Genomic DNA, 13,481 nt, shown 5'->3' with positions numbered 1-13,481 from the left:
TCTGGTTTCAATCTTTGTTCTGGACAATTAAATTTATGGTAGACTGATCCTCAAATAAATCAAACATGAAATAAAACTTCTGGTTACTTTCCAATGTATTATCTCTTGAAGGCTGGCTCAACTTATATGATATATACTTCAATAAGGAAGTGTGATTATCTCTGAATAATCTGAATATTTTTTTCATTTTTGTATATATTTTAGACTTTTTTCCAAATCAAATTCCAGCCAAATCAAATGCTCTTAGTGTCCTATTTATCCAGTATGGTACATTTGTCTTTGTACAATGCCATTAGCATAGTAAGAAGGTATATATTGAATAACTTCCTGGTGATCTGAAAGAATTAAAATAGTTTAAAGATGACCACATGACACCGTTGTGATGCCTTGTGACACTACATCTCTCTGGCTCATTGACTTGGTTTTTTAGAACCCTAAGCATCAGGATCTTAAGCAAGAAAAAACATCTGATTATTGCTAATAGGGGTTAAGAAAATAGAGCACACACATTTGCACAGCACATTTCTTATACCTATGGTAGCCCTACAGGGAGTGTGTACATGTGCAAAAGGGGAAAGAAAATGGGAATTTTGCAGAGTTGTCTTGAGGGTAGTGGCCATGCATTACTCAGCATAACTTTGCCTTGCACCCTGTCCTTTATTTGGTCTCTTATCCTTCCTTTTGTTCTCTTTCCTCCGTCTCCCTATCATCACTTTTCTCTTCCTCTTCTCTACTTTCACGACTGTTGGCCCTCTCTAAAGTGTAAATTAATTTGTGGAGAAATTGTAGTTATGCTAGGAGAAAGCAGGAGAAAAATGTTTGGCTCTTTCCCCCTATCTCAAGCCCTGGTTATCCCTACTGTAGTTTGATTTCATTTCTAGGATTTGGATCAATAAATTTGTGGAAAACACAAAACCAGTTTTCTCAGTTTATTGACCTTCTGTTGAAAGCAGACACAATTTAGCCAACATCTGGACAGTATTTGCCAAGGCCAACTGTAATTCAAATCCAGAGCAGAGAATGAGTTGCTGCATTTGTTAGTTAAGCTGTTTGATGGGCTTATAAATAAGATTTAAAAAAAAATGAAAATAACAAAGCCAGCTGCTTTTAGTACCACACAAGTTTATTTTCAGCAAGCCTTGATATTCAGGTTGGACTGACACACATGCACCATGTTTTCTTTCTTTCTGGTGCCAGAGGAAATTTTGCACCTAGCGGATGCTCTTGAACCCAGTTTTCGCCTACTGACTCAACCCTTATTGTCTTGGATATGGAGCAACTTTGGCAGATGCCTTATCTCTTTCAAATGTTAGCTTTCTATTTCTTTACAAGGACCGTTATAGATTGTCACACCCTCAGATTGACCTGCTGGGGGTGATAAATGGAAGGCCTTCTGGCTACATTCAATAATTTGGATTTGCTGTGGAGGACAAATGGAAACCGAGGAACAAATTGTTGGGGAGATGAAAACAGATTATGAAAGGTCAGTCAAGGGGAGGTTGGGGTTATTTATGTATAAAGCACAGAGTCCCTCGATCTGTGAAGGTCGTGCCAAGTATATATCTATGTGTGACCTAAGTGGCACAAAGGGAGGCATTGATCTTTGGATCCGAAGCTTTTTAACAGTGATAATAATATTCAAACTCTTCATTTGTACAATTGAACTTAAAAGGCTTCTCAGTTCTATGGGCGGAGGTTGAATGGCACCTGATGTAGAGGAAAACTTGTCAGCACGCTACTCAATGGATATATTCTACCTCTTGCCATACTTGTGATATTTACACCAAAATAAGTATGTGAGAAAATGGTTGGGTCCCAACTTCTTGTGAATATCAAGTTAACATTAGCCATAAAGTGAATAAACAGACTCAAAATTCCTTTTGTATTCTTTTGTGGGACCTGATTTAAAAATCTTTCACTCAAAATGTTGTTTAATTTCTGTCTCTCTCCTAACTAGTGTATATACATGTGCATGTAAATTGCACATACTTAATGGAACTTTGGGAGAGAAGGTTCACGAATATGTCTTTACCACCATATTCCATTGTGGCCACACACCTTGAGAAGGAGCCGGTTTGCTCATCCTTAGAGCACAAAGGAGGACAAAGGGTTGTTCTGAAGGGGGATTGCTGATCCCCTTTTAGCTCGGCCAGGACGACCGCTTCGTCAGAGATTGCTGAAAGAGGTGGAATTTAAAAAAAAACTCCTTTGCAGTTCACTTTCAAGTCTGGTAGGTCACAATTTTAGACTAAGGTTTGCAAAGTTAACTGGCTATTAACTCCTTTGATCAGAATCTAATCAAGTGCTTGTAAAACAGAAAACCACTGAAGTTCCTGAAGGAAGGATTTGATTATTGGGAAATGCCCTGGTGGATGACCTCTGCTTTACCTTTTCTTCTCGGCCATCTTCAATAGATACTAGTTATTCTTTCAGGGTCTCCACAGTGACTGATTCAATTTTTATCTATTCTAAAAATATTTTTCTCCCTCAGCAGAGGCCTAATTCTCATATTAAAAAAGACTGCAGAGTAAAATGACATTAATCTATTTCTTTGGGTAAGCAATTTTCTAACAGTGTATGAGCTCCTTGCATTTTATGAGTATGAATACCTTTATATTTACTTCTTAAAAAGCAAATGAAAATCTATTAATGAAGTAATTTGGGTACCAAATCAGTGAAACTTGAAGAAAATTCACATCCCTTTCCCATAATCTAAAGCTGGGAAAATGCACTCTAGGACATTACTTGGGTTTCTGAAATATTATTTACCAGTCATTAAAATGCAGACTGGTGGTTTTAAAATTTCTAATTCCATGTTTCTTCTAGCCACATTTATTGCTTGTCTAAACTTCTTTTCAAATTGGTAATCTCCATTACACTTCTTTGAATTTAACTGAAGACAAAATAGCTTGCTTTTGGATGTCTCCGTGTAATTACAATTTAATTTTGTCTGGTTGATATGCTAAAGATAATGGCTTCTATTTTGCAAAATGCGACCTAGCTACATGCAACACCATTGCCAGAGCCTATTTCAGATGCAGGAGCCGACTGTTCTCTCATTCCTGCAGGGTTCGGGCTTTCAGATTTTGGCGACATTTCCATGGTTAGAACAGAATGAAAAATTCTGTTGGTCTCTGAAAACTCCAGCTTACCCACTCAGTGATGTGCACTGGGGAACCTCACTGGCTGCTGAGCCCACATGGCCTGCAACACTGGAATTGAGGCTGGAGAACACTTGACTTTTCTCCCTTTTCAGTCTATTGTGCTTAAAGAATATTGCTCATGTCTTAATCATTGCCATAAACAGTAAATGGGGATTTTTAGAGGGCAGTCACTTCACGGGCCCTAGTAAATGTTGGAGAATAGGGTGACATTCTAGTCTGAAGAGTGCAGTCTTTTTCTAACCTGAGACACATGTGGTCTTTTCCTACAGTTGTCATTGTTGATCTTAGATGGCTTTTTGAGTTGTACCGTCAGGCCCATCCTTGTGTGTGGTGCAGACAGACATTGTATATAGATCTGAAAAGTGATTGTTCCATTTGGAAGGCAGAGCAGCAGTTTCTGTTATTCAGTATGGTGTTCTGTAGTATAGTGAAAAAGGCATTATTTCCCTTGCAAGACTCAGAAGACAGGAGTTCTAATTTGGGATCTGTTAATTGACTCTGGGGCTTTGGGCAACTGTCTTCACCTCTCTAGACATCATGTTTCCTTGACTAAATTAACTCCAAAAATCACTTCCTTAAATTTGCCCGATTGATTCTGGAGGGATTTAAAAATACTCATATGCTGACTCATTTTGGAACTTTCTTATTGATTTGTTTTTCCTCTCCTTTTTCCTCCCTCCCTTTAATATCTTCTTGAGGTCATTGCAAAAGAGGTGGCAGTTTGGCAAAAAGAGGTTGATGTAATCAGTTAAGGAGAAAACCAGCAAACATACTGAAATGTACAAGTGAAAACTGTACATTTGAAAATTTGAAAATTTCCACTATCTTCTGGAAATGTCTTCTGGAGAATGTCCACCAACTCATTTAAATTCATGTACATAGATAATGGAGATAAGGATGATCAAAATCCTTTCTCAATATTTCAGTTAAGGATCCAAAAAGAGAACCAGATCTATAGCCCAGCCCAAAGTTCAGGGAACAAATTAAAAATCCCTTTACATGCTGACATCAAACAAATAAACAAACCCCAAGCCTGGCTAAGATAATGCAAAACTCTTCAATCTCTTAAAATCATCCCATCCAATAGAAATTGCTTTAAATTTTATGATTAGTAAAACAAAAATACCCCCCCACAAAAAAAAAAACAAAACAAAAAAAACAACAAACAACAAAACAAAACAGAACCAAAACAAAACCTTGGAGGCTCAGCTGGGGGGCTACTTATTATCTATTAATGGCTTACTTTTACTCCCCGAAATCTGTTTATCTTTGGTAACTGTGGGATACAATGAAAACATGAAACTTGGTTTCTTTTCATGCATGCTATTTGTAACTTAATTCTTTATTTTTTCTATAACTGTTTAATGACTCCACTGCTTTTTCATCATTAAATTTGACAGGTGTCAGAATGATAAAAGGGCTGAAAATGTGACCCATGTGATAATTGTTTTAGTCACACTAGCTTGACAAACAATGTAATAAAAATCATGACTTAAAATTCAGCATGGAATTTGTGAAACATGTTATCAAGTACTATATCAAATGCTTGAACATGTTTTTAATTGGCAAAACTTTAATGCCATTAAGAGTTTTGCATATGCTTCAGCTAGCTTTTGTGCAGTTGAGAAAAAAATATCAATACCCATCTGTCACTATGAGTGGAGCACATATGGTAACAGAAGACCTTAAAATACATCATATGTGGTTTCTATTAACCAAGTCACTTCAACTTCAAAAGGAGTTCAGCCACCTTGATATAGCTTTGGCCATTAGAAGTTTAATTTTGCCAATTACAGTTGTTATTTTGCATGTAACCATGACAATCTTGCCTGTATTCGTCCACTATGCTATTAACAGTCATAAACAAGAATTCTGAGCATGCATAAATCCTTCTGTTTTGACTTGGATTTCTGGAATAGTCAAGGCAATGGCTCTGCTTTCAAGCAGACACCCTTCTGCATTGGTTAGGTGATCAGTGTTGGCAGGGGGCCTTTGTAGACGCCTTCTGTCCTTTCTGGAACTGCTCTAGTTTGACTTACAGAGTCAAGCGAAAAGGGAGAGTTGAGTCAATATTCCAGGTATTTCAAGCCAAAATTACTAATGTGAAAAGAGGAAGATATTTTTTGACATGGGGAGGGAGTTGTATAATCAGGTTTTATTTATTATCTGAGGCGTAATGAATGGCTACTGTATGGCAGGCAGAGTGCTAGATACCAGGGTTGAAAAAATATTGACTCATGATACCTGCCTTCAAAGCAGGTGAAGTTCTAGTGAAGAGGAACAGATACATAAGCAGTGCAGTTCTAAATCTCATTATAGAAGTATCTAGAGGATGCTCTGGGAACACAGTGAAGACTGATCCTTGGGAAGAAATCAGAGAAAATACTAATGGAAAGGATGAATGGGAAATGACCATAAGATGCATTGGGAGAAATCCTGCTGAAGTCAATACAGGAAGTGCACACATAGATTAAACATGGGAAAAAGTGTGTGGAATTTTTGGATTGGTGAGTAGTCCAGTAGGGATGGGAAGTGAGGGGACAGACAGTGAAGAAAAATGGGCTGCAAAAAAGGCAGAAGCTAGATCATGAAAAAGAAAATTTATTTCTGGATTTGGAACCATATCTTAAAGATATTAGGGATCTTTAAACATACTTGAGTAGCCAGAGGACATAGTCAGGTTTCTACTTTGTCAAAAGCATTCTGTTTTGCAAACGTTTAAGTGGAAGAGCTGGTATTGAAGGCTGTGAGTTTATCTTCTGGGGACTAAGAGGTAGTGGCAGGAGGATGATAGAGGAGGGAACAAGTTGGGGAAAAAAAATTATATTATGGAATTTAGGAGGCTCAGAGTCACCATTTTCTTCTTCTGTACTGGTTGAGTTGACCATACAGCATTTGACCTTGTCTTTGTCTGCCATGTCAGAATTCATCCTACCCCACCTGCCCTTCTGGGTCTGGTTAATATAAGGAAATGGGAGCTGGAGTTGGAAAAATGGATGCTATGCTTTTCAGACATTCAATAAAATTTACCAAATTGAAGAAGAAATGTAAAATTTATAAGTGGTGCTGTATTTTAATTGCAAATGAGATAGGACCCCCAAAGTTTATATTTTTCCAGTTCTTTTGTGGCAAGTTAAGGATGAAACCATCATGACCTTTCCTAAGTCATTTTTCATGTTGATGATTTTGAAGTTCTTTTAAGCATTCTCAATGTTTATTCTCAATTTGCCTTAGCAAGAAACTCAAAGCGCCTAAGGGAGTCAGTCCTCAAAAAGTAGAAACCAAGGCGCCTGGGTGGCTCAGTTGGTTAAGCGACTGCCTTCAGCTCAGGTCATGATCCTGGAGTCCCAGGATCGAGTCCCGCATCAGGCTCCCTGCTCGGCAGGGAGTCTGCTTCTCCCTCTGACCCTCCTCCCTCTCATGCTCTCTGTCTCTCATTCTCTCTCTCTCAAATAAATAAATAAAATCTTTAAAAAAAAAAAAAAAAAAAAAAAAAAGTAGAAACCAAATGATCATCGGGGTTAGTTAGAATAGCGATTTACCTTCTGTAATCAAGACCCACAATGGCAATGATTTTCACAGTTCAGGCATAAGCAGTCCAGGGCTGGTTTAGAGACTTGACAGCATCGGGGCACACTCTCCTCTCTCTACTTTGCCAGCCATAGGGTATTGCTTAGGCGGTGTGATCCAAGATGGCTCATTGTCACACCCTCCTTCCAGCTGGTGTGAAGGGTTATACATAACATACAAATTCTTTCCTTTGAAGGGCATGCATCATTTCCACATCCATCCAAAATATTCCATGGCCAGAACTTGAACACATGACCACACCAAGATGCAAGAGGTGATGGGAAAAGTCATCATTTTTTTCCGGCTGTACCTGAGCCCAGCCAAAAATTAGGTAACTTTAGATGAGGAGACTAGATATGGGGGGACAACCAGTAGTTTCTGACACAGTACCCCTGTGACATTTTGAGTCACCCATTCAAAATGGGCCATGCTCTTTTGCATTGGCTTTCATGAGCAATCAGTTTTTTTACAGAGCACATGAATATTTCTCATCCTTGCTCATTCACTGATTTCACTTATTCACTGGTCATTTAGTGAACACCTAACTTGTGACAAGTTATGTCACAGGAGCTGGAGATGGAAAATTAAAGATCAGTCTTTTCCTCAAAAAATGGAGAGTAAATCAGTTCTTGCCATAGGCCATGTTCAGTGCAATACTATATGGCAGTCATGCTCCTCAGAGGCTGCCACATCCCCCAGAACCACAGACTACTTTGCTAAGATGCTGACTTCTGTGTTCTCACTTCCAGAGGAGGGCAATGTTCCCTTCCTCTTCCTTTCTGTTTCACATTAGAAAGTTGGGCCATGGAGGTCTGAGTTCTGGTCTCTCTTGTTAGGCCATTTTAAAAGGTCTTTTTTCTTCAGACAGAAAACAGGAGTCTGGCACTTTGCTCTGAGGCTTTTGGGACTGATTGACTAAAATGGAGCCCTGCCTACCCTCTGGGGACAGGAATGGACTGGGGTTCTTTTTGGTTTTGTTTTAAAGATTTATTTATTTATTTGGGGGGGCGCAGGTAGAGGGTGAGGGAGAGAGAGAATCTCAAGCAGACTCCCCACTGAGTGTGGAGACTGAGGAGGGGCTCAGTCCCACAACCCTGAGATCATGACCTGAGTCAAAATTAAGAATCTGACATTTAACCAACTGAGCCATCCAGGTGCCCCTAGACTGAGGTTCTTAAAGTAGAGGGGCTGACCCCTGAGAAAGAAGATGAACTTCATACAGAACTGCTGGAAAGGGGAGACGGGTGGGCAGAGGGTCGGTGGCGTGACAGGGAACTGTGTCCCACTCAAATGCCATAGCCTTTGGAGGCCCTTGGTAGAGTTTGCAGGGCCTTTTCTTCTGTAGTCCCTTTTAACTGATTTCATCTCTATCGCTGTCTCCTTCTTTCACTCCACTTTGACTCCACCAGCCTCCCAAGTGATTGGTCAGCCAGGTCACCTTGTGGCTTTCATGCTCCATGTCACTTCTGCATGGGCTGCTCTTGCCCAAGACATGTGGCTAATCTCTGACTTGCATCAGGTCTTTATTTACCTTCTCTGGGAGGCCTTCCCTGGCCATTCTTTCTAAAATGTCAGTCCTTCATCCTGACTTTATATCCTTTCCCTGCCTCATTACTTCTCCATAGTACTGGTTATTTTTGACCTAATTTCTACTGGGAATAGAAGGAAATAAGCTCCAAAGGAGCAGGGACTTTCATCTGTTTTATTCAATACTCTATCTTGGGACACCTTGGTGGCTCAGTTGGTTAAGCGTCTGCCTTTGGCTCAGGCCATGGTCCCAAGAGCCTGGCATCGAGTCCTACATGGGGCTCCCTGCTTGGGGGGGGGCTGCTTCTACCTCTCCCACTTGCCCTGCTTGTTCTCTCTCTCCCTCTCTCTTTCTGTCAAATAAATAAATAAAGTCTTAAAAAAGTAAAAGAAATCAATACTCTACCTTAAGCACAGTGCCTGACACATAGTATGTGCTCCACAAATATTTCTTAGATGAATAAATAATTACAAATTGCCTACTCCATGCTAGACAAAAAGGAAGTAGAATCTCCTTCATTTCAATTCACTATATGATTTGGACAACTGAAATCTCAGTAGAAATTCTTGACTTTAGAACAGAAGCCTTCCCTAAGCTTGCCCACAAGTAGAGGGCCTCTTGCATCTGAATAACCAGAGTCACTTAAATTTTGATTTTTTAAAGATGAAGATGTGGAATTTCTTGAACCTGAGTATTTTGAGCAAAATGTACCTGAGTATTTTGAACAAAATCTTACCGGTTCACCTCGAATAGACACAGAGGCCAGCCTGGTCTCATCCTGCTGTTTCATGTCCTGGTTCTGGTGTGTCTGGAACCTTGGCTTAAAGTGGCATTTAAGACTTGCCAGGGTGCTAATATGGGAAGTGAGCAATGGCAAGTGAATGGGACTAGCACAGGGAGCAAAGGGTTAATATTTTAATACCAGCCATGACTTAGTTGATAGGATCCTGCAAATGAGTACTGTGTGTGTGTGTGTGTGTGTGTGTGTGTGTGTGTGTTAAGAAACATAACATTGCATATGTGCACAATTGTTCAGTGATTTTGATACCTCTGTTATTGACTGCTTCAATTCTTCTCCTTGCAGTCCTTTCTGTCTTAAGGCATGTGGAGGTTTCTCCTTGCATCATTGCCTTACTTTGATAAAAGAATTGGAAATAAGGCCTCTTTTCTTTTCTTGTGACTTCTCCACTCTATATAACCAGTTTTTCTCCTTTGCTCAGCCTTCCCTGTGGTCATACCATATTACAAATTGTCATCTAATGAAAGTTGTTGCCTTGTATTTTCTTTTCCCTACCTATTCCCTAGAGAACACAAAAAAATAAAAGGAATTGGCGAGGTTAAGATGACAAAAATAATTATCCTTTGTTTAAAAGAAGCAAAGCTTACATTCAGAGACTAATTTAGGTTTATTTAATTTTCCACAGAGTTGAAAAAAGTTAACTGAGAAATACATGAAATAGAATATTAAAATTTTCAATAAGGTAAGGGATCAGAAGCCACCATTTATTTAATATGTACAGGATACCATCTAGCAATTCAATAACTGAGAGATTGATATTACTCACCCATTTTACAGGGGAAGAAATCAAGCTCTAGGGATGTTAGTAAATGCCAGGGACACATTGCCAGTCAGTGGTATAGGCCTGATGTGTATTTGGGAGTGTCTGATTCCAAATAAACTTTCTACTCTATAGAGCTGGTTTCCAAGTATCTTTAAATTCAGAGTGTTTCTAAAACTTTAGTACTGTACATTCAAAAGTGAAAGCTCCATATTTCATTTCTAAATAAGATCCTCTTTCCCTTTTGCCAGAAATAATATATTTGATTACTCTAGTGCTTGGTTTGTATGAATTGCTTTCCTTGTTTCTCAATGCCATGCAGGGATTTAAAGACCCTTGCTGTTCAAAACCGAGATGAGTTCCTTCATTTTGAAATTCCTACACTGAGTGTTTCAAAAGCAAAAACATGTTATTATTAGGGGCTCAAGTTCTGAATCTGAATCTCATTATTCACCTTACTGAATAATGGTGGCCACTTAATTATTCTGTGTCTCAATATCTTCATTTGTAAAATGGGGGCAATAATATTATCAAGATAAGGATTAAATTATTTAATATGGGTTAACACAGTTGCAATGCCTTGAACAGAGCCTGACACATAAAAATCACCAGTAAAATTTTAATTTCTACCCAGATACAGCAATTGTAAAGGGGCAATAGTTATAATTTTCTAGAGCCTAGGATATTAAAGTTTCATAAGGGTTCTTTCCCTCAGTGTCTTCCCATTAACTGTCTCTTAAAATCAGGGCTTCCAATGAATGGATTGGTGGGTTACACAAGTTGGTGAGGATGTTTTTTCACTGGGGAGCAAGACATCTGAAGGTAGGGCTATCTAGCTCTTTTACTTTTAAACCCATGCATTCATAATGAAAACAAACAAAATTAATTGATCATCATTGAAGGATCCTACTGTACTGGCTCAGTATTTTGAAAATTGGTAAAAATGGCAACAAATTAAAGGCTTATCTTGCCTTTCTTATGTGGACTGTTCTAGTAGGCAACCAAATAGTAGAGAAGGGGATATTTCTTTCCACAGAATGAATGGCTCTAGGCACTAGCCATCAACGCCTCCTTCATACAGTCAGAGAGAAAGAGACGAAGAGATAGACATGTATTTCCATTTGTATGAACGCGCCATCTGTAAAGTAGTCATATCAAAAATACAACTTACAGGAAATAGAGACAGAAAAACATGTAAATCTACACCAAAGGGATACAATCACGGAAATCTCGAATGAGAGAAACCCTATAGGATAAATCCTTCATTCTGTCAATAAATAAATTGCAAGAAAAAGTAGCCAGAGGAGGTTCTCACAGATTAAGAGAGATTTAAAGGACACATCTACCAATTGCAAGGCTTGGATCCCTTCCTTTCATATCTTGATTGAAACGAACTGTACCACAAATTTTATTACATTGATGAAATAATCAGAAATCTAAACACTGGATATTTGATAATATTAAAGAATTATCATCAATTTTCTTAAGCCTGGTAATAGTAAATGCCTGTTTGTTTTTTTTTCTTGTAAATAGTCCTCTTCCTTTATTTACAGATAAAAAGATCTGACATCCAAGGTTTGCTTAACAATTATGCAGGAGGGGGAAGTGGATAAGTGTGAGAATGGGACAGAACTGGTCATGAGTCATTGTTCATTTGCACTGAGTGATGGGCGTGCGGAGAAATCAGGGTTTCATTACATTATTTTTAAGAGATTATTTCGTGTGTGTTTGAAGTTCTCCATAGTTTTTTAAAAAGGACTTTTAAAATGATCCTTAAAAACTTTAGATTTAGACCAGAAAGCATATATAACTTAAGACTAGAAGATGTGAAAGTGTTCACTTGACTACTACAGTCAGTTTGGGTGTGGTTGTAAACTCTAGACGGACTTGAAAATTAGGTAATGATATGTTTCAAAACCAAAGCACACGGCTACATGGCCATCTTCTTTTAGATTCTCTGTAGTTGATAAAGCCACCATCAGCAGCACTCCTCATTTCCTATCAAGATTGCAGACCAGTGAATATGCCTGATAGCCTTCGGTTATTTAGAAAGACAATCCCCAAACTGTATCTGAGATGTATTTTTTTTCCTCAATGAATAAGAAAATTTTAACTTGAGATTTAGAAATACGTGTAGAAATATTTAAGAAAACCAAATGCATTGTATGGATATTTTAGTATTAAGAAATCTGAACATAGGGGCGCCTGGGTGGCTCAGTCGTTGAGCATCTGCCTTCGGCTCAGGTCATGATCCCGGGGTCCTGGGATCGAGCCCCGCATCAGGTTCCCTGCTCCGCAGGAGGCCTGCTTCTGCCTCTCCCACTCCCCCTGCTTGTGTTCCCTCTCTCGCTGTGTTTCTCTCTGTCAAATAAATAAATAAAATCTTTAAAAAAAAAATCTGAACATATTTCATGCTTTAAGTATTATGACATTTGAGAGAATCAGGGCTCTGAGAATAACAGGTCAGTTTGTAATTGGAACTGAACATGTTAATTGCGTAGTTCTTTCATCCTTGCAATTTTCAGTTCATACCTACTAAATCTCTCAGTTTGAACATTTAAGAGAATTTGGGGTTCAGCACGGTATGACTTTGCTTTATAAGGGTTACTCTACCAGGGGAGTTTGTCAATCAGACACTTGAGCAACTCATATAGGAAATAGAATATATTCAATTGATAAATCCAGTTTAAAATATTTTTAAAAGTTTTGTAAATGGGACCAAATTTTAGCCAGAGTCTCTCTTATAAAATTGTTGCTAAATTGGCTTCACTTATAAATCAAATAAGACTTAGAGGTGGAAATCAAATGCCTAAGAAAAACTAGATTTTTAAATGTATAATTTTGCTATTTCATGTATTAATTTTGAAAACAAAGTCAGCTTTTATTAGTGATCATATTGTTTAAGAAGTTAAGCGGGTTTTTCTGTGCACAAAAACCACCCCCCGACTTAAGAAAAAAAACAAAACCAAAGCTCACATTTTTAACAAGTGAGCACACTACAGACCAAAAAAAAAAAAAAAAAAGTTTAATACAAGGACTAAAAGTGAATTTTGGGAGCCCTGATCGGAGTGACGCACTCCTGAAATGTCACTTTTTTCTGAGGCTGTCAGACAGGCAAGGGCAGGGGCAGGCGGCGGGGAGGGCTCCGGCATTAACATATTTCCTAGACGCTCCATCTCCTTGGTCCGGTGTAATGGATGCCTCCCAGCTCCCTGTGGACGCGAGAGCCCATCAGGCCAGAAGCAGATTAAAGCTCACACACTTCAAATTGGCGGCTTGCCGCAGCTTGCCAGAAGGCGAGAGTTCAGCGCTGCTTTAATAGAGAAGTCTCTAAGCCTCCTGTTCCCCATCTCTCTCTTGCCTTGCTTTAAAAGGAAATCGCACCCTCTGCCCACCTTGGCCAGCCGCCTCCTGCTTGCCCCACTGTCCAGCAGTGGCAGCGGGCATGGGTCCGCAGCTCCAGGAAGGGCCGGCCCGGGCGGGAGTGGGGGTGGTGGACTGCGCGCTTTAGCAGCATCACTCCTCCCCACCCAAGCCGATTGCTCTGTGCACAGTGAACTGTCAGCGACGACTGATTTATAAGACCGATTTACCTTCTGGAGAATGTAATTATGCTCATAGTTAAGAATTAATCAGGTGAGAGAATTATGGAATAGTCAT

This window comes from Phoca vitulina, unplaced genomic scaffold (assembly GCF_004348235.1).
Source record: "Phoca vitulina isolate PV1807 unplaced genomic scaffold, GSC_HSeal_1.0 scaffold7, whole genome shotgun sequence".
NCBI classification, from domain to species: Eukaryota; Metazoa; Chordata; class Mammalia; order Carnivora; family Phocidae; genus Phoca; species Phoca vitulina.
Note: the sequence above shows the minus strand (reverse complement) of the source record.